The 21,306-nt window shown below is 38.6% G+C and overlaps 1 protein-coding gene and 1 long non-coding RNA gene across 2 annotated transcripts in view; one reads left to right on the forward strand and one right to left on the reverse strand.

Annotated features, from left to right (window-relative positions):
* The window catches only part of LOC128661022 (uncharacterized), a 266,989-nt gene extending 262,046 nt beyond the window's left edge, over window positions 1-4,943 (reverse strand). Inside the window, exon 1 of the long non-coding RNA XR_008402601.1 lies at window positions 4,466-4,943. This is a non-coding gene — a long non-coding RNA (uncharacterized LOC128661022). The remainder of the gene's footprint in view (window positions 1-4,465) is intronic.
* RALYL (RALY RNA binding protein like) overlaps window positions 1-21,306 on the forward strand; it is an 894,790-nt gene that overhangs the window by 270,233 nt on the left and 603,251 nt on the right. The window lies entirely within an intron of this gene.

A 21,306-nucleotide genomic window follows, 5' to 3' on the forward strand; every position in this document is an offset into this window, starting at 1 on the left:
CTATCAACGGCATCTTCAATCTTCTTTCTTCTGGATCCATCTTGTAGACCTCCGACACGGAACATCCTGCTGGCCCGACGGACTACCGACGAATGAAGGCTCCTTTAAGGGACATCATCCAAGATGGCGTCCCTCGAATTCCGATTGGCTGATAGGATTCTATCAGCCAATCGGAATTAAGTTAGGAAAATTCTGATTGGCTGATGGAATCAGCCAATCAGAATCAAGTTCAATCCGATTGGCTGATCCGATCAGCCAATCAGATTGAGCTCGCATTCTATTGGCAGATCATCTTGGATGACGTCCCTTAAAGGAGCCTTCATTCGTCGGTAGTCCGTCGGGCCAGCAGGATGTTCCGCGTCGGAGGTCTACAAGATGGATCCAGAAGAAAGAAGATTGAAGATGCCGTTGATAGAAGACTTCAGCCGGATCATGGACCTCTTCAGCTCCCGCTTGGATGATGACTTCAGCCGGATCATGGACCTCTTCAGCTCCCGCTTGGATGAAGACTTCAGCCGGATCATGGACATCTTCAGCCCCCTGCTTGGGCTTGGATCAGGACATCGGAGGAGCTCTTCTGGATCGATCGGTGAACCTGGTAAGGAAGATCTTCAGGGGCTTAGTGTTAGGTTTATTTAAGGGGGGTTTGGGTTAGATTAGGGGTATGTGGGTGGTGGGTTGTAATGTTGGGGGGGTATTGTATGTGTTTTTTTTACAGGCAAAAGAGCTGAATTCTTTGGGGCATGCCCCGCAAAGGGCCCTGTTCAGGGCTGGTAAGGTAAAAGAGCTTTGAACTTTAGTAATTTAGAATAGGGTAGGGCATTTTTTTATTTTGGGGGTCTTTGTTATTTTATTAGGGGGCTTAGAGTAGGTGTAATTAGTTTATAATTGTTGTAATATTTTTCTGATGTTTGTAAATATTTTTTTATTTTTTGTAACTTAGTTCTTTTTTATTTTTTGTACTTTAGTTAGTTTATTTCATTGTATTTATTTGTAGATATTGTATTTAATTCATTTATTGATAGTGTAGTGTTAGGTGTAATTGTAGGTATTTTATTTAATTTATTTATTGATAGTGTAGTGTTAGGTCTAATTGTAACTTAGGTTAGGATTTATTTTACAGGTAATTTTGTAATTATTTTAACTATTTTAGCTATTGTACCTGGTTAAAATAAATACAAAGTTACCTGTAAAATAAATATAAATACTAAAATAGCTATAATATAATTATAATTTATATTGTAGCTATATTAGGATTTATTTTACAGGTAAGTATTTAGCTTTAAATAGGAATAATTTATTTAATAAGAGGTAATTAATTTCGTTAGATTTAAATTATATTTAAGTTAGGGGGGTGTTAGTGTTAGGGTTAGACTTAGCTTTAGGGGTTAATAAATTTATTAGAATAGCGGTGAGCTCCAGTCGGCAGATTAGGGGTTAATGTTTGAAGTTAGGTGTCGGCGATGTTAGGGAGGGCAGATTAGCGGTTAATACTATTTATTATAGGTTTAGTGAGGCGGATTAGGGGTTAATAACTTTATAATAATAGCGGTGTGGTCCGCTCGGCAGATTAGGGGTTAATAAGTGTAGGCAGGTGGAGGCGACGTTTTGGGGGGCAGATTAGGGTTTAATAAATATAATATAGGGGTCGGCGGTGTTAGGGGCAGCAGATTAGGGGTACATAAGTATAACGTAGGTGGTGGTCGGCAGATTAGGGGTTAATTATTGTAGGTAGCTGGCGGCGACGTTGTGGGGGCAGGTTAGGGGTTAATAAATATAATATAGGGGTCGGCGGTGTTAGGGGCAGCAGATTAGGGGTACATAAGTATAACGTAGGTGGCGGTCGGCAGATTAGGCGTTAAAAAAATGTAATCGAGTGGCGGCGATGTGGGGGGACCTCGGTTTAGGGGTACATAGGTAGTTTATGGGTGTTAGTGTACTTTAGAGCACAGTAGTTAAGAGCCTTATGAACCGGCGTTAGCCCAGAAAGCTCTTAACTACTGACTTTTTTCTGCGGCTGGAGTTTTGTCGTTAGATTTCTAACGCTCACTTCAGCAACGACTCTAAATACCGGAGTTAGAAAGATCCCATTGAAAAGATAGGATACGCAATTGACGTAAGGGGATCTGCGGTATGGAAAAGTCGCGGCTGAAAAGTGAGCGTTAGACCCTTTTTTGACTGACTCCAAATACCGGCGGTAGCCTAAAACCAGCGTTAGGAGCCTCTAACGCTGGTTTTCACGGCTACCGCCAAACTCCAAATCTAGGTCTTAGAGTTTTAAAGGTCATCCTACCTATCCAAATTAAATAGTACCAAGAGAAAGTATGCACACACATTGTAATTACATGGCTTTCTTCATATAAAATGTGATCTAATGTCTAAGTGACAACAATAGAGAGACACAGAATTATATGTTTTTTGTCTTTATTAAACATACAGTGTAAACTTTCACAGTATAGGATTGAAAAAAGTCTGTGAAGCTCTAGGCTAATCACTTCTACAAAAGCTAATTGGAGTCAGGAATCTGATAAACTAAAGTACAATCAATGAGATGAGATTGGAGGACTTGATTAGAACCTCCCTGCATTAGAAACACACACATTTTGAGTTTACTATTCACAATAATAACATTGCCTGATATGAACCGTGCCTCAAACAAAAAAGATCTCAGAAGATGTAGAGGATTACAAAAGTTGCTACCCCAACCGACCCCAACCCTTTCCCATGTATGACTCTCTCACTACAATAACCCTTATCCCACTGTATTTAACCTCTGCTCATAACACTTAAGAGATTACCCCACAAAAAAAACACAAAAAATAATTACCTATGGTTTAGATTCCATAGGTTGCTAGATCTCAAATCCCCCTCCCTATCAAACAAACAAACAAATATTACCTGCTGTATTACCCAATCATGTATCAGTTACTTCAATAGGATCATTGGTCTTAGTCCACAATTCCCTATATTTGGTGAAAAGTTAGCAATATTAGAGGAGCTGATAAAAGTCCGTAATAAGGCTTATTTTTTAAACCACACCATATAGTGTAAAGGGATGTTAGCATATGTTTTTTCACAGTCAGGCACTTAATTGAAAAATACCTGCATTCAAAATAAAAGTTGAGTTTAAGTGATCAATTATTGAAAAAGGGTGCTAAACTGCTGCTGCCCCTCCCTAAACTCAGCGGCTCTGGCCACATATGGCTCAGCGCTCTTTTTCTACCAATGAGGTGACGTTTGCACCTCTAAACCAATTGCCGTGCTAGTATACAGAACACTGCCAGATGACACACACAGCTATTGGTTTAGAGGTGCAAACGTCACTTCATTGGTAGAAGAGCAATGTGCCATGTGCGGCCAGAGCAACTAAGTTTAGCGATGTGCAGAGGCACAGTCAGGATGAGTTTAGCACCCTTTTTTTAATAATTGATCAAGTAAACTCAACTTTATTTTTAGTAATAGTAAATCCTAGCGTTTGTTATTTACCATCACTTTAAAACTATTTGCATTACAGTGCAGATTTGGGACATACAACTTGTAAAGCCTATTATGTTTTCTTATCAACTTCAGTGTGGCTAATAGCAAGGTCAGAATTCTGGATCCTGCAGGTTATACTCCTGCCTCTTTTGCGGCAGTAGAAATTCCAAAATTTTAAAATCAATAATGAGCAACAAGCATATGTTAAATTTTTTAACTGAAACACAGTGTCCTAGATTACAAGTGGAGCTCAATCATTACCATTAGAAGCCAAAATGCACTATATTTTTGCAGCTAGAACCTGTATTACAAGTCATACAAAACATATAGTAGCCTCACAAAAACTAACGATCCCTACACTTTCAGTGACAAGCACAATGTGGAAACTCCCACTCGTATTACAAGTCTAGGATTAACCCTTGTACTTGAGTGATAATAATAGTAATAACAATAGCAACCTATCTACCGCTTTTCTCCAGGTTGGTCATTAATACCACTAATAACTAATAATAATTAATACTGGAAATATTAAGAGAAGTGAAAAGCTCTGGAAAAGTCCTTGTGACTGCTCATAAGAGACTTCACAAACCACAAAACTGGCCTCTTAGGTTTTATTTTCACATTATTTCAAGACCCAAGAATATTGCTTTTATGCATAGACAAAACACACAAATGCCATTTTTAGATGTACTTAAAGGGGCAGTGTGCTGTGCAATTACTTTTATCTTGATGTGTTTACAGTGATTTGTTATACCAGCTTAGCATTTAAAATCTGTGGGAAATGGTTCCATTATTGTAAATGAAATAGTTGTTGCTTTTAATTAAAACAACTACCTTATTAATTTAGCTGAGTTTACAGGGAGATCTTACCTCAATATTTACACAAAAAGCAATGTAATAAAGAATACAAGTGTTTATTTCTTATGGGATCTGACATCAGAATTTCCATACAAAGAGCATTCCACCAGGTTATGCTAGCATTACTTACCTGAGTTACTGAAAGTTCCTTTATCCAAGAGGCAGACTTGTAATCACAGGGGCTAGGCTAGCAGACAGTAGCTTCCATTTATGCTGTGGACATCCCAATAGGTGCCAGCATTTTTTCCTCTGATTTAAAGACCCGCCGGTAAGGGTCAGGTGTGTGCGCGGGCATGCTTTCCCAGTAGTGATGTATCCAGGAAGACTCAGAGAGTAGCGTGCAGTGTCACAAGTGTTTGTGCTGCAGTTTATCTTGCATTTTGAAAAAAAAAACTGAATTGCTTCAAGGCTGTGTTTCCTGTATACAAAATGGCAGAAGGGGTCTCCCTTGCCTTTTCACAGGTTTCATGATTTTTATGATTTTGGAAGCTTGTTTGTACCTTCTTTGATGCCCCAGATGCAGACAGCATGGATTCTAAGGTAATATATTAAGCTATGCACTTTGTGCATTTTTATACTATATAGGCTTATACAAAGCTATGATTTTGTAAGTCATATTACTATACAGAAACTTTGTGACAAAACAAAAACAATGTTGCACTGTATCTGCAAATGTTGACCCAAAACACACAATTATGTTCAATGTGGTTACTAATTTACCAAGTTCTGTAAACGTTTAACAGTGACAATATTAAATCCCTTACTGGTGTCCAGATTTATATACAAATCAGAAACAGTACTTCAACCTTTACTCTGAAGTATCTCAGTCTTATTCGGTGGGACCAGTTCTGTCTATTAGACATTTGCAATTAGTTTCGGCCGAATTTCGTTTACGGCCGAATTTTAGCCGATTCTGAGATTCAGATTAATCTGAATTTCTGATTCATCACTATAACTAAAATCCCAAAACCATCTCCCCACATCGCCAACACTAAATAAAGCTATTAACCTCAAAACTGTCGTCCCCCCACATCGCTAACACTAACTAAACCTATTAACCTCTAAACCGCTGTTCCCTCACATCGCCAACACTAGCTAAACCTATTAACCTCTAAACTGCCATCCGCCCACATCGCCAACACTAACTAAACCTATTAACTTCAAAACCGCCATCCCCCCACACTGCCAACAATAATTAAAATCATATTAACCTCTAAACTGCTGCCCCCCCCCACATCGCCAACACTAAATAACCCTATTAACCCCTAAACCACCATTCCCCCACATCGTGACTCCCTAAATAAATCTTTTAACCCCTAAACCGCAGTCCCTCCACATCGCAAACACTAAATAAAATTATTAACCTCTAAACCACCGTCCCCCCACATTGCAACTAGCAAAATTAAACTATTAACCCCTAAAACTAACACCCCCTAACTTTAACATAATAAAATGCACCTAAAGTAAAGTTACAATTATTAACTAACTACCTTTTTAAAAATAAATACAAACTAACCTGTGAAATAAAAATAAAACCTAAGCTAGTTACAATATTACTATTTACTAACTACCTAGTTAAAATAAATACAAACTTACATGTGAAATAAAAATAAAACCTAAGCCTAAACTTAAAAAAAAACTAACATTACTTGTTTAAAACAAAAATAATACCAAAAATAAAAAACCTTACTAAAAATAATAAAACCTTACATTACAAAACAAATAAAAACTACAATTACAAAAAATAATAAACACTAAAATTAAAAAAAAATTACCATTACAAAAAATAACAAAATAAATCATCCAAAATAATAAAAAACTATTCCTATTCTAATACCCTGTTTTAAAAAAATTAAATAAAAAAACCCTATTCTATAATAAACTACCAATAGTCCTTAAAAGGGCCTTTTATAGGGCATTGCCCTAAAGTTAACAGCCCTTTTGCCAAAAAAATTAAAACAAATACCCCCTATCATTACAAACCCCCACCCCCAACCCCCGAAAATAAAAAATCCTAACTAAAAAAAAATAATTTACCCATTTACCTATTGCCCCGAAAAGGGCATTTGTATGGGCATTGCCATTAAAAGGGCATTCAGCTATTTTACAGCCCATTAAAAATAAAAAAGCCCTAATCTAAAAGATAAACACCCCCCAAAAAAGCAAAAAACCTAACACTAACCCCAAAATGTTAGTACTCACCGTTCCTGAAGTCTGGCAAAAGATCTTCAACACAGTGGTGAAGCATCTTCATCCAGGCAGCTCCATCTTCATCCATTGTGTGCCTGGCATCTTCTATCTTCATCCCAGTGAAGGCGCAGCGGTCGGCAGATGTGCGGAGGTGGAGGTCCAGGTAGAAGTCTATCGGTCCGACGTGGAGGTCCTCTTCTTGTGATCTTTCGCCACACACTGAATATTGAATGTAAGGTACCCCTTTTATATTGGGGTACCCTTGCATTCCTATTGGCTGAAAAATTCAAATCAACCAATAGAATGATAGCTGATTAAATCCTATTGGCTGATTTTATTTACTGTAAGTCCCCCCTAACAGTAAATACCCCCCACCCACCAAACCCCCCCAAAATAAAAAGACCTAACACTAAAAAACTAAGCTACCCATTGCCCTATAAGGGACATTTGTATGGGCATTGCCCTTAAAAGGGCATTAAGCTATTATTTTTAGGGCAATCAGCTGTTATTCAAGCCCAAAAAAACCCTGAGGACTGCCACCGTTAAGGATCCAGGCATCGGGAACCCAGCTCCACACCTCGACTCCGTGCCGCCTTCACTCTGGATGAAGATGGAAGATGATGATCTGTCTGGAAGAAGACCTTCTCTGTCGGACTTCAGGAACAGTGAGTACCTATTTGGAGCTTAGGTTTAGGCTTTGTTATTTTAATTTCTGTGGGTGTTTTATTTAGATTAGGTTTTTTTGGGTATTTAAGTGTATTTAAGTGTATTTTAATCAAAACATGACACGCACATATAAAATCACACCTACTGGATTTAAGTCAGATTAAAACCTCCAGTAAACCTTATATATATATATATATATATATATATATATATATATATATATATATATATATATATATACATATATATATATATATATACACACACACACACAACACACAGAAACCTGGCACTCGCCAGCAGATTCATAGTAATGTTTAAAAGCAAAATTGGTGGAAGTCAGTTACATCTAGTGCCAAAGAATCAAGCCCAGGACCACGAAAAGGTCTCCCCCTTCCTGGGACCCTAACCCAGCATACACACAATGCATACTTCCAAACAAACCAACTGGGAACCTCCCAGGGTGACATAGGCTTTTGTAACCTCCCCTATGTAAATACAAAACACAGGACCGCACTCAGACTGGACTGGGTACACATCCTAAGCCACAGCAAACTCCACAGCCCTGAACACTGACAGGCAGCTGCAAAGTTCCCAGCAACCCAGGCAGTTAACCCCAGAACAGCCTGGGGGTTACAAAAGCCTATGTCACCCTGGGAGGTTTCCAGATGGTTTGTTTGAAAGTGTGCATTGTGTGGGTGCTTGTTTAGGGTCCCAGGAGCGGGGAGACCTTGTTGTGGTCCTGGGCTTGATCCTTTGTTGCCAAATGTAACTGACTCCCCCAGTTTTGCATTTAAACATTACTGTGAATCTGCTGGCGAGTGCCAGGTTTTCTGTGTGTTGTGTTGATAATGTTTCTAATGCTTCCCTGCAGGCCTGTCACCCAGGCTGCTCTGGGGTTAACTGCCTGGGTTGCTGGGAACTTTGTAGCTGTCTGTCAGTGTTCAGGATGTGGAGTTTGCTGTGGCTTAGGATGTATAGTCCAGTCCAGTCTGTGAGTGCGTTCCATTTCTGTGTTTTGTATTTACATAGAGGAGGTCACAAATTTTCAACATAATCCATACATAAAGTCAGTCGACGTTTCGGCTTATAAGTTAAGCCTTTTTCAAGACAACATTATCTTTTTGAAAATATCAGTTTGACTACAATTATCCAGCGTTCTATGGCGCCATTCAACAGCTCCATTGCATTATGTGACAGAGCCTGCTGGCAAGATAAAAAGCTTTGCAAAGTCTGTATAGACCATATATTTGGTGGCAGTCCTAATATACCCACTAAATATGGGAGTAATAATGTTGGTGTTGAACCTCACTCTTCTGAATCTGATGGGGAAGTGTTTTCTGATGAAGCTGGTAACTCCTCATAAATATTCATTATCAGAATGTATTACGTCTATCAGAGAGACTCTTGGTGTTGAGGACAGTGAATTACCTAATACTTCTGATTGGTTCCAGTCTCCACCTCATGTGTCTGAAGTTTTTTTTCCCTGTATCTGATGCCATTTAACACTTATATTCTAACATATTTTCTGGCAATGAGAAACAATGACATTTTTCAGATAATATTTATAAGAATGTTCCCATTCCAGAATCATCCCATGTGACACATTCTAAAACTTTTAAGATAGATGCTGCCATTTCTCGGCAAACTAAGAAAATTATTTTTCCAGTTGAAGTTGCTGGTGTTTTTAATGACATAATGGAGAATTTGATGGAACAAAAATAATAAGAAGTTATTTATGCAGCAGGGGCCATGTTTCATCCCTTATTATCAACTTTATCTGTAATTGAAGACGTCAATGCTTGGTCATCAAATGTATCAAAGTTAATTTCTGACATGCCTGAAGCTCAAACGTTTTTGCTTTTTCTTTCAGATTTGTCTAATGCTAATACATTTTTGATTGCAGTTTTTGAAACATTGCAGTTGAAAGCCAAGTCCATGGTTACAGCTAATTTAATCAGACAAGCCCTTTAGCTACAACATTGGAATGCAGATTCTGATTCTAAGGTCAATGTCATGAGTTAACGCTTTGAAACCGGTATGTTGTTCTGTAAGGAATTGGAAAATCTTATATCCAAATGCACACGAGTTAATGGTCTTTTTCTTCCTCAGATGCCTAAACTTCGTAAGTCTCCTTCTTTTGTTCATAGACATAATAATTAATTTCAATGGTTTAAATTTCAATGTAATAAGGATTCCTTTTGTGTCCCCACTTGGAAGTTATAGGGCGAATTTAGAGGCAAAGGCCATGAAAAACAGACTCCATTGCAAACTTCCAAGAAGCAATGATGTTTACCTGTCCAGGTGTCTTCCTTATGGGGCAGACTATCCAAGTTCAGGGACATCTGGGTAAAAACTATATTAGACAATTGGGTCCTGAATCCTTTTTTAACAGGGTATCATATGGAGTTCAAAACTTTTCCCCCTTTACCATGCCTTGTGACATTGCCACTCCCTCAGGATCAACAGCAATTAACAACAATTCACGACTTTGTCAGCAAACTTCTAGTCCAAGAAGTTATTCAAGAAATTCCACTCAATCACAAATTTCAGGGGTTTTATTCTCCTCTGTTTCTTGGTGACCTGTTCTATATTTAAGAAGTATAAATTTTTACCTGGTAGTAAAGACTTTCAAGATGAAGACCCTTTTGACTGTAATCAGGATGGAAATTTCTACGCTTTGCAGTGGAGGATTGTCACTTTCAGTTGGGTAGCCCAGCCTTTCGGTATTTCCACTGCACCTTGAATATTCACAAAGGTCTTGGTTATTCTAATTGCATATTTATTCTTCATTATTTTGACAAAATTTTAATATTTGCAAATTGATTTACAATTGCATGTCAATACAGAGACTTTGTCCTCCATTTTTTACAAGATCACGGATGGTTAATAAATTACCAAAAGAGTCACTACAGTTTTTGGGGGCAATGTTCAATAAAATGAATCAGCTTGTTTCACTGCCTGCACATCAGATTCAGGTTCTGGAGAAATATTTAAAAATGCTTCAAAAGTGCAGATGACTTTCAGTAAGTAAGAATGTGGATTAAAATGTGTGGTCACATGGTGTCTGTGATTTATCTGGTAAAATGGTCAACGTGACAAATACTGGCTAGTTATAATTCCTGCAGCATTAGAACAGACAGCAGAGTCTCTCTCCGTTCATCCGTTAACTTTATAAGTTCAGGAAATGCCTCACCTGGTGGACTCAAATCTATCCAGAGATCTTCCACTTGTGGATCCTGATTGGATTATTCTTCAGACAGATTTAAACAAAACAGGCTGGGGTAGTATGCTCAGGGAAGGTCGCCCCTTGAAATTCAACACTTTCCTGCCAATAATCTGGAAATAAGAGCAATTTTTCAGGCCTTGATTTATTTTCAGAGTATTCTGCAGGACAAATCTATAAAGATTTTGACAGAAAACAGGACAGCCAGTTCTAATGTCAAATTTCAAGGAGGCACAAGGAGTCAACAGGTTCTTAAGGATGTCTCTCTAGTTTTTTTGGGGACACAGCTTCATGCCCAGAACCTCTCTGCCACGTATCTACCCAGCAACCAGAATATAGAAGTAGATTTTCTCAGCCAAAATTAAATTATTCAGACCGAATGGCATTTGAACAAGATAATTTTCCAAATGATAACAGCAAAATGGGGATATCTGGACATCGATTTGAAGTCCCAAGTCCCAATCATCAAACACCCCTGTTCTTGAGGAGGTACCCAATGCCTCAGGCCTATGGTGTGGATGCTCTTGAGGAGGAGTGGAAATTCAACCTCATATATGTATTGCACTCATTCCCCGTCTAATTCACAGAATTTAAACAGAGAAGGCAACATTTATTGCAATAATTACATTTTTAGTCCAGAAGGCCTTGGTACTCCCTTTTGCAAACATTGGCAATTGCTCCTCCCTGGATTCTTCCTCAGTCAAGGGATCTACTTCATCAACGACCCATTCTTCCTCAGCAGCCACAGCAGTTAAAGTTGACAGCATGGTTACTGAAATCTTGCAACTACAGCAGTTAAACATCTCCTCGTCTGTCATTCAGACTTTACTTCAAGTCAGAAAGAAGTCAACATCAACATAAAAAGTTATTACAGTGTCTGGGATGTGTTTGCTTCTTAGATGTCTCAGCATTCTTTTTTTTTTTTTTTTTAGATCAATTTAATCTATCTCATCTGTTAGAATTTCTACATGCTGGTTTCCTTCAAGGACTAGGTCCTAGGACTTTGAAAGTGCAAGTTTCAGCAATTTTTGCTATTTCAGAAAGGAAGTGGGCTTTAGAACCTTTGATTGATTAAACAATTCTTTCAAGCATTGGCTTATATTCGTCCTAACAAAAGATCTTTTACGCCTACCTGGGATTTTGCCTCCTGTACTTGAGGCTTTGATAGATGCTTTGTTTGAACCAATGAGGGAAGTATCTCTTTGGTTTCTAACCTTGAAGACTAAATTTCTTGTCGCTATTACTTCTTCTAGACGTGTATCAGAACTCCAAGCATTCTCAGTAAAGGAGCCATTCATTACATTTCTTTAAGATTAACTATCTCTTTAAGTAATACAAATTTTGGAGTAGACTGTCCCTTTAAAAATACATAGACATGTCTACTTAAAATTGCTCTAGTTATAGGAATCTTTCTGAACAAAAACTGTTATTTGGTTTCACAGCTAACTTAGCACTGCAAGCTTAAAAACAAGTAGAATTGGAAATAATCCACTTTCAAGGGTCTGTCCCTTTCAAGGTCCCTTTTGTATAACAGGTTAATACAATGCAGCAAGGGAGTCAAAAAAAGCAGAACCTAACTTGCAGCACCTGGACAAAGTCTAATTAGTGCACAGACACAGGTTATCAGACACAGAAGCTGCAAGAACAAAGCTTTCAAATGGATTAGCTAACACATGCAGAATACTTTATTAACTTGTATATTTTTTGTATTGTGATTGATAGCAAAGGCATTCTGACTCAGGGCTGGAATAAAATATACTAAGCAGGGAATATAATGCATACCCAATAAACTATGCTGAATCATAATGGGGAAACTGAGAAATCTAGTTTAAAATAATAATGTAAAAATAAATGTTATTAGCAACATGGCAATATAAAAATATATAAATATAGAGGAGCTTTTGAGTAAGAACTTAATCAGATTCTAGTCACATATCCAAAAGCAAGTTTATGTAACATTAGATTTCATACATTTAGTAAACTAATTTTTAAATTACATTTTTAGTGAAATTAGTGTTAAAAAATCAAAATATTGTGCTTTGTCGCCATCTATTGAGTAAATCCATGAATTACAGCTCTTACAACGTTTTTAATAAGTATGGTTTTACTGATCTATGCTATTTAAATATGGTTTAGTAATTACTGAATTCAGTACATACAATCTAAATTTTTAGGAACAGAATAAAATAATTCAGTATTATTACAGGCTGTCACTGTCACCCTAACTCTGCAGCTAGTTGGTCTATGCACAATTCTGCACATGAACATGTAAATTAAACAGCATGTTTAGTTATGTTCCATTTATGTCTTTTTGGAAGTTGGAAAAATTCTACATTAACATTTTAAGTCAAGGGCCATATTTACAGCATCTTTTAAAAAAAAAAAATTGAATTATCCTGTACAATGCGCTTACAGTGGATTTTGTGTGTAAATTTGCCAATTCTGTATAAATAAAATGTATTTAAAAAAATCACACATACTAAAGGGACAGTATACACAAATTTTCATATAACTGCATGTAATAGACACTACTATAAAGAAGAATATGTACAGAAACTGATATAAAAATCCAGTATAAAATCTTTTTGAAAACCTCCTTAGAAGCTCCCAGTTTAGCACTGTTATTGAGGTTAGGCTGGAAAATTAGCACAACAAATAAATAAATAAGCAAAACTATAGATTGTTACAAAAACACTCCCAGATGGGCTGTATAAATGGTTTATCTACAAAACATTTATGCAAAGAAAAATCTTGCGTAAAATGTCCCTTTAAATTAATGTGCTTTTGCTTTATGATAATCTTCAGTTACATAATATAAATTCTTCTTGTTTTGTTAGAATGAACCCCACACTCAGTGAGCTTTGGTGTCCTTATTGCTTTGAGATTTCTAGTGTCTGAACATCAAAGTGATAATTAGTTGTTAGCCACATACTACAAAACTAATGGCTCTTTTATCCGTCACTCTTAATGGACTTTTCACAATTGGCTGTGAACTTTACAGTGGTGACATCAGGGCACAGCTTAATTAATATTTTTTTATTTTTCTAGTGACAAATAAAATAAATAAAACAATCTTCAAATAGTTTGAATGGCTTATAATTAAATACCAATCATATTCTTATTAAAAAAAATCTAAATTCTTATTCTTTTCTATTGTACCTAACATTTATAAGATCTAAAATGAATGAATTAAACTAACATTTAATTTTCTCTTAATAGGGCTACAGTAGATTACCCTTTTGTACAAACCCCCTAGCCAGCAAAATAAATAGTAGTTTTATATTTATGGATACTGCAACAGACCTTTAAAGAACCAGACAATCTTACATAAATAGTTCTAATAATATATTTGGCCCATTGCAATTGGAAAGTTTACTTGCCAACTTCTTTAATATACAACTCTGTAAAACTGGGGAAATTATGGTAAAAATAAAACAAAGAAATACATTTTGAAGGTTATGTGTTTCTTTCAAAGGTTTCTAACATTTATCTGAATTGTCCCCCTCACCCTGGGAGAAACCTGATGTGCATCATGAATTGGCAAAATCCAAGCACTGCATTAAACAGTTGGGGCCAGATCACAAGTGGCCACTAATGATAGCGTGGGTGCGATGAGCAATAGCTTGTCCATGCTAACATTAGTGCACAGCTGTGATATTACAGGTCCATGGTAAAGCGCATTAACCAGAGCAAGTGTGGCCAACTATGTTATGTTCCTTCACAGCCTATAAATTCAATGGATATCGCTAGGGTTGCCAGGTGTCCACCACAAAATTACCGGAAATATGGGGAGGGGGGGGGGGTGAGTAAAATAAAATAAAAATTTAATTTAAGTGTACACACATACATATATAGACACATATACACACACACATGCTCGCACAGTCCACACACACATATACACACACACATATACATATACACACATATATATATATATATATATATATATATATATATATATATAGTATATATATATATATATATATATATACAGTATATATATATATATATATATATATACATACACACAGGTTATTTACTATTTTAATGCACAAAAAGATCATTAAAGGTTCTAAAATACACTGTTTAAGCCCCTTAACTGCCAGAAATGTGTGCACATCTGCTACATACTGCACAGCAGGCAGCCCTTTCAAAACAGTCAAGGGGTTAAACAGTTTTTATCAGACAGAAAAGTGAAATTAGAAACTACCTTATTGCTAATACTCAGATAACTTAACTATAAACCACAGGGCCCTGGTGCAAGAATCTAAGACGGGCCCCCCCAACCCCCCCTCCACCAAAAAAATGTGAATTTGATACAAAAAAAATTTCTCTCAACATAATAATGTCAAAATTAAACTTTCATGTTTTAGATAGAGCATGCAATTTTTTAAAAAAATCTAATTTACATCTATTTTCTTATTTGATTTGTTCTCTTGGTATCCTTTATTGAAAATGCTCAGAAGCAGCAGCACTGCTGGAACCTATGTGCTGATTGGTGGCTGTACATATTGTCCACAAATTTGTTTTCCCCAGGGCTCCGTGAATCCTAAGGGTTGCCCTTCCAGCTAGTTACCTTTATTGTTGCTTCTGAGCCTTTCTAGGCATGTCCTTTAACAAATGATACTAGGAGAACAAAGAGAGCTCTATCTGAATCATAAAAGTTTTATTTTGATTTACTGTCCCTTTAATACTTACATAACCAATATGTTTCTATAAAAAAAACAACAACAATCTTCTGCACACACACAGGCATCAACTCACAATTCACAGAGTTTACCGCATTTTCACATTTTTATATGTTTGCACATTTTGTTCCCTATCTAGAACTTAAAGAAGTAGAAAGGTATTAATAAACATGATTCTTTTATAAAAAAAAAAATAGAGAATGCAATCTTGAAAAAGTGTAAAGTGTACTCTTATGTTCCAGCTATAGGAGATGTTGATTAGAATGTGTTTTATCCTTGTGCCACTGTCTTGGAGTATAAGCATCAGCTTAGCTTGCTGCTCTGTGCTACTTACTGGCTGTGTGTGGTCTGGGAAGCACTAGGCAGCTTTTCAATCACGGAGCTCAGCGACAGAGAGTGAAAAGCAGAGATTAAGCAGAGGAAGAGAAAACTGACTGAAAGGAGTTTTCACTCCATTTTTTTCCCTCTGCTGAATCTCTGCTTTTCCCTCTCTGTAGCTGAGCTCCGTGGTTGAAAAGTTGCCTAGTGCTTCCCAGAACACACACACACAGCCCCAGTTAGTAGCACAGAGCTATCAGACCATTACCATTCCAAATTGCAAAGAGAAGAATTGCTTGTGAGCCTGCACTGCAGAGAGGATAGTAAGTCTAGCTGAGTGTGCTGTGAGAATCAGGGGGCGGGACCTGCTGGGCCCGGTCGCAGTCGCGACTTCTGCACCACTGATAGTTCCGTCCCTGCTAATGCTATATTTTATTGCAAGACAGGAGGCTCCAATTTTGCTTTACTTCCTTTACTAAAATCTCCAGCAGTAAAGACATAAAACATTGAAACAAAGTAAAAACCCCTCAACCAATGGGGCCACAGCAACCATAGTATATATATGACAGACAGTCCTCCTCTTTTGCTTCCTCTTTCTTTACTGCTCCAGCAGAAAGGTGATGTGATTTATTACTCAATTTATATGATTGCAGTTTATATTTTTATTCTGTTTTTTCTTTTTCCATCAACTCATTCAATGAGAGTGGACATACTTTTCTATCGATCTATCTTTTCTATCTTCTCTCTCTTTGATTTTCACACTACTGAAATAAAATTTTATTTGCTAACGGTTTCTAATCCGTTTTTCTAATCCGTTTATTCTAATTCATTTGGTTTTCCTATTTAGGATTGTATGTTTAGTAATATGTGTTTTTCGCATATATTTTACCTTCTTATTGAAATGTATGCTAACGTATCTCACGAGTAGCCTTCTTCTCCTATAATCCTAATACGGCCGCCATCTTGGATCACGTGACACAGCACAAAGTTTTTGCGCAACGTCACGTGACTGTGGCCATTTTGTTTTGTACTTTCCCTTCGATTACACCCGTTTTTCATCCCTTGCAATCCGTTGTAATCCTCCATTTTGTTATTTTTCTTTGAAAATATTTTTTGGTATACGCTAGATTAATTCCTCGTTACACCATTTGTGAGTATTTTTGCATTGTGTATTTATTGCCCACACACAAATTTGCCTTTATTACAAGAATCGATACCAATCTGAAATGTATCCTTTGTTAAATAACAGTTATTTTATATATATTATTTATATTACTAAATTATGATCATGACATTATTTCAATAGTGTTGTTTACATTGCGGTACTCAAACGAGCTCCGTTGCAGGCTAATACAAATACTGCTGATAACCCTTAACAACTTATTCAGATTCATTATGTCTGATTCAGAACAACCTCAGGACATACAGTCCATGATTTCGGACTCAGTTGCAAAGGCTATATCATCTGCTATGGGTGACATGCCAGCCCTGGTAAAAAAAATATACAAGAGTCCTTCCAAGATCAATTAGATTCTGATCAACCTAAAAAGAAAGCTAAAAAGACTCACCATCTGGAGAGCAACCTCTCTTCCAGTGAAAATGTGCCTGCCTTGAACCCCACCCCTGGGGTAATAATAAGGGAGAATGAAACCTCTGCAGAGGATATGCACAAAGATCAATCTATGGATAAAGAGTATTACCCAGAGGACGTTTCAGACCCCTCTAATGATGTTATACCTTTACCAGAGACACTGAGGTCACAGTTAATGCTATTTTAGACCCCCTGGGACAACCCATTGTTGATCCGGATAACTTGAGGCACCCTAGGTCCTCTGAATGGTCCCCTGCCCCACATATTGCAAAATTTCTACAATACTGGTTATGTAAACCCCTGTCTAATCCAGCCAGGAATAAATTACGGGCTGAATGCCCCATCCGATCCTTCTGGACAAAGAAGCCCATAACCCAGAGTTTGACCCTAATATAGTCACTTTCTTGACCAGAAGTGTTAGAGACCCTAGAAGGGGCTTTGACAAATCATTAAAGTCCACCCAGGATAAACTCCTGGACCTAGTAGGACTACTAACACAAATACTTCAGTTAGCGGACTCTGCTATTTTATCCTCTCAGTTATTAGATCCTATTCAAATAAGAGAGTGGGCACAACGGGTAATCTGTCTTCTGGGGAATACAAATGTGTCTTTATCCATAGAACGCCGCAGGGCAGCTCTATCTTGCCTCGACCCTAAATTCGCAGAAATGGCCCGCTCAGAAGGAGGCTCTGCAGCGAAAGGGCTGTTATTCGGCGAATCATTTATTAGGGAGCTTAGCCGTTTATGACTCTTGACAGGGCCCAATCCATTGTCAGAAGGGTCCTATACGCCCAACAAGGTGTTTTTGCCAGGGCTGGCAGGTTCAGGAATCGCCTGTCGAGCAGTGTTAACTTCATAGGTTACTTCAGACAAACCTACACAGCACCTCAGATTAGACATGTGCGATTCGTTTCGGTTCGATTCGGAAATTCGGAAAATTCGGCAAATTCGGCGATTCGGATTGAACTGAATTTCCGAATTAAAATTCTGCCGAATTTTCTGAATGTAACCGAATCGAACCGAATCGATTCGTAAATTCGGATGGCCATTGGGATTACACTAGTATTGTACAGTATGTTAGGTTAACACCTAATATACAGTATAATACTAGTCTAATCCCACCTAACACTTACCGAAATGCCGAATTTACGAACCGAATTGAACCGAATCGAACCGAATCGAGCCGAATTTCTTCGAATCCGAATGAATCCGAAACGAATCCGAAACAAATCGATTCATAATTTTCCGAATTCGAATCGATCCGAACCGAACTTCGAAAAATTCCGAATCGATCCGAACCGAACCGAATTTTTTCGCCATGCACATGTCTACCTCAGATTAGGCCTCTCCTCCCCACAAGAGGTAGAAACTTCAGAAATAGAGGTGCCCCTCGACAGCTGCAAATGCCCCCAGCAGGGCCTGAACCAGATGAACACTTTACCCCTTATTGTTTTCAACAAAACGTTAGGGGGCAGACTTGCCCATTAGATTTCAACATGGTCAGCAGTCACATCAGACCCATGGGTACTCCAGACGCTACAGGGTTTCCGACTGGAATTTGTTCAATTCCCATCCCAACCCTACCAACCAAACCCTATCCCATTTCCACCACAAATGCAGCATCTGATAGACTCAGAACTAAACCAGTTATGGCAAAAAGGTGCTATAGAGGAATCCCAGTCTCAGGGTTTCCTCAGCAACATGTTTATAGTCAAAAAGAAAGATGGGGGTGCCCGTCCGGTCATAAACTTAAAAAGAACTTAATCGATTTCTGACATACAGACATTTCAAGATGGAGGGCATCCATCTCCTCAAGGACATTCTCCAATTAAATGATTGGATTGTCCGCCTAGACCTAAAGGACACTTATCTAACAGTCCCAATGCACAAGTCATTTCGCCATTATCTTCAGTTCCTCTGGCGGGGTGAAACGTGGCAATTCACCTACCTTCCCTTTGGCCTCAGCTCGGCTCCCTGGTGCTTTATAGAGATCATGAGACCAGTTGCAGATTTCCTCAGATCCAGAGGAATTCGCCTGATAATATATCTAGACGATATTCTCATTTTAGCCCAGGACAAATCCATCCTATTGCAACACCTTGCAACCACAGCCGATCTCCTACAAAATCTATGTTTTGTGATAAACTTAGAAAAGTCCTATACCTCTCCTTCCCAGTCCATGGAATTTCTGGGGTTTGCAGTGGACTCTCTGCTGACTTCCCTAGCCCTTCCACAAACCAAGTTGCAAATCATTCACAAAGAACTCAGTTCTACCCTAAAGAAGTCACACATTTCTCTTCGTCTTCTAGCCAGAATCATAGGTCTCCTTTCAGCCTCGATTCAGGCAATTTTTCCAGGCCCGCTTTATTACAGAGCCATGCAGAGACTCAAGCATTCTCATCTAGCTCTAAATCCCTCTTATTCACAATCCATTGCCCTGACCCAAGAGGTCAAATAGGAAATGTCATGGTGGCTTCACAACATGGAAGCATGGAATGGCAGGGCTATTTTCGGATCCCTACCAGACTTTGTAATAGAATCCGATGCCAGCCTTATAGGCTGGGGAGCTTCTTGCAACTTGCAGTCCACAGGAGGGAAATGGACTCTGGAAGAATCTTCCCTTTTTATCAATTGCCTGGAGCTTATTGCAGGCTCTTTTGCAATACGTTCCTTTGCAAGTTCCTTGATGAATTGCTGGACAACATAGCAGTTCACTGCCTAGGTGGCACCAGGTCTCAGACCCTGTCCTCTTTGGCAAAACAATTTTACCAATTCTGCTTCGATCACAGAATATCAGTAATAGCAGAATACTTACGGGGCCAGTCCAACGTTGTAGCGGATTGGTTTTCTCGCCATTGGAGAGACGTGAGAGATTGGCACCTGCTCAAATCTGTATTTCACCATATTCAATCCCTCAGGGGCCCTCTATCCCTGGACCTTTTCGCCTCCAGGACCAACACTCAGCTCCCAGCCTACTTCAGTTGGCTTCTAAGTCAAGGAGCGATAGCTTCAGATGCCTTCCTCCAAACCTGGCCTCCAAAGGGGAGTTATGCCTTCCCCCCTTTTCCATGATTCCCAGGGTGATTCTCCACACACGGAGATTACATATTCAATTGATCCTGATCACTCCTCATTGGCTGTCCCAAGCCTAGTTTCCAGACGTGCTAGAACTCTCAGTTCTCCCCCCTAGCCCTCCCTCACCGTCAGGACCTTCTCACAGACTCACAGGGGTCTCTTCATCCCCTAATTCTCAGCAACAGTCTCCAATTGCTGGCTTGGATGATTTCCTGGGTTCCTGGGACTCCGCAGGCCTTTCAGTCCCAACTCGAGAGCTCCTATGGGACTCTTGGGCCCCAGGAACTAGAAGTTCTTACCTGGCAGCCTAGTCAGTATGGCTATGCTGGTGTATGGCAGAACGTGCTGATCCCTATTCTGCCCCTGTAACTCTAATAGCAAATTTTTTGGCTAATCTCTTTGAACAAGGGAAAGCCTTTCGCTCTATTAATGTATACAGATCAGCTATCTTGGCTGCTCGCTATCCAGTAGAAGGTTTCCCCGTGGGTAAGCACCACCTCATTTGCCGCATTATGAGGGGAATCAGATTAAAGATTCCGCCTCAGACCAGGTACAAATATCTCTGGGATGTTTCCCTTCTTTTTTCCTTCTTTAGATCCTGGCCTCAGAATCCTCAACTTTCTCTTTAACAGTTATCACCCAAATTGGCTGTTCTCCTCTGTCTACTTTTTTTTTTGCAGATTTGTCCACCATTTTTCCTTTTGTTATTTCTTTTTGCAGAGTCTCAGATGTACAGGCTCTAGACAGAGATGGTTTTCTCTTTTCCCCTGAAGGGGTTCTTTTCTCCATTCATAGACGTACCAAAACCTTTTCCTCTGAGATCTCCTATCCTTATTTGGAGGAGGAGCCTCAATTGTGCGTAGCAGCATGTCTCAAAGAGTACTTAGCTTGAACAGCTCCTATGGCTACCTCTGACAATGGTCCTCTCTTTATCTCTTATGTTCATCTTTTCAAACCAGTTTCAGCTCCCACCATAGGAAGATGGGTCAGATGGATTATGTCCTTGATTCTCGTTCCGTTGTCCTTCGGGGCTCATTCACTAAGGGGAGCATCAGCTTCTAGAGCTTTCCTTTAAGGCTGCTCTCTCCAGGACCTTCTGACAGCCGCCGATTGGTCATCAGATTCTGTATTTCGAAAGTTTTATTTTAAACCTATATCTCATGCAGCTCTGACTCTATTAGACATGTAGCTTTAAAAAAGCAAAATAGGAGCC

Source organism: Bombina bombina, chromosome 5 (assembly GCF_027579735.1).
Source record: "Bombina bombina isolate aBomBom1 chromosome 5, aBomBom1.pri, whole genome shotgun sequence".
Lineage (NCBI taxonomy): Eukaryota > Metazoa > Chordata > Amphibia > Anura > Bombinatoridae > Bombina > Bombina bombina.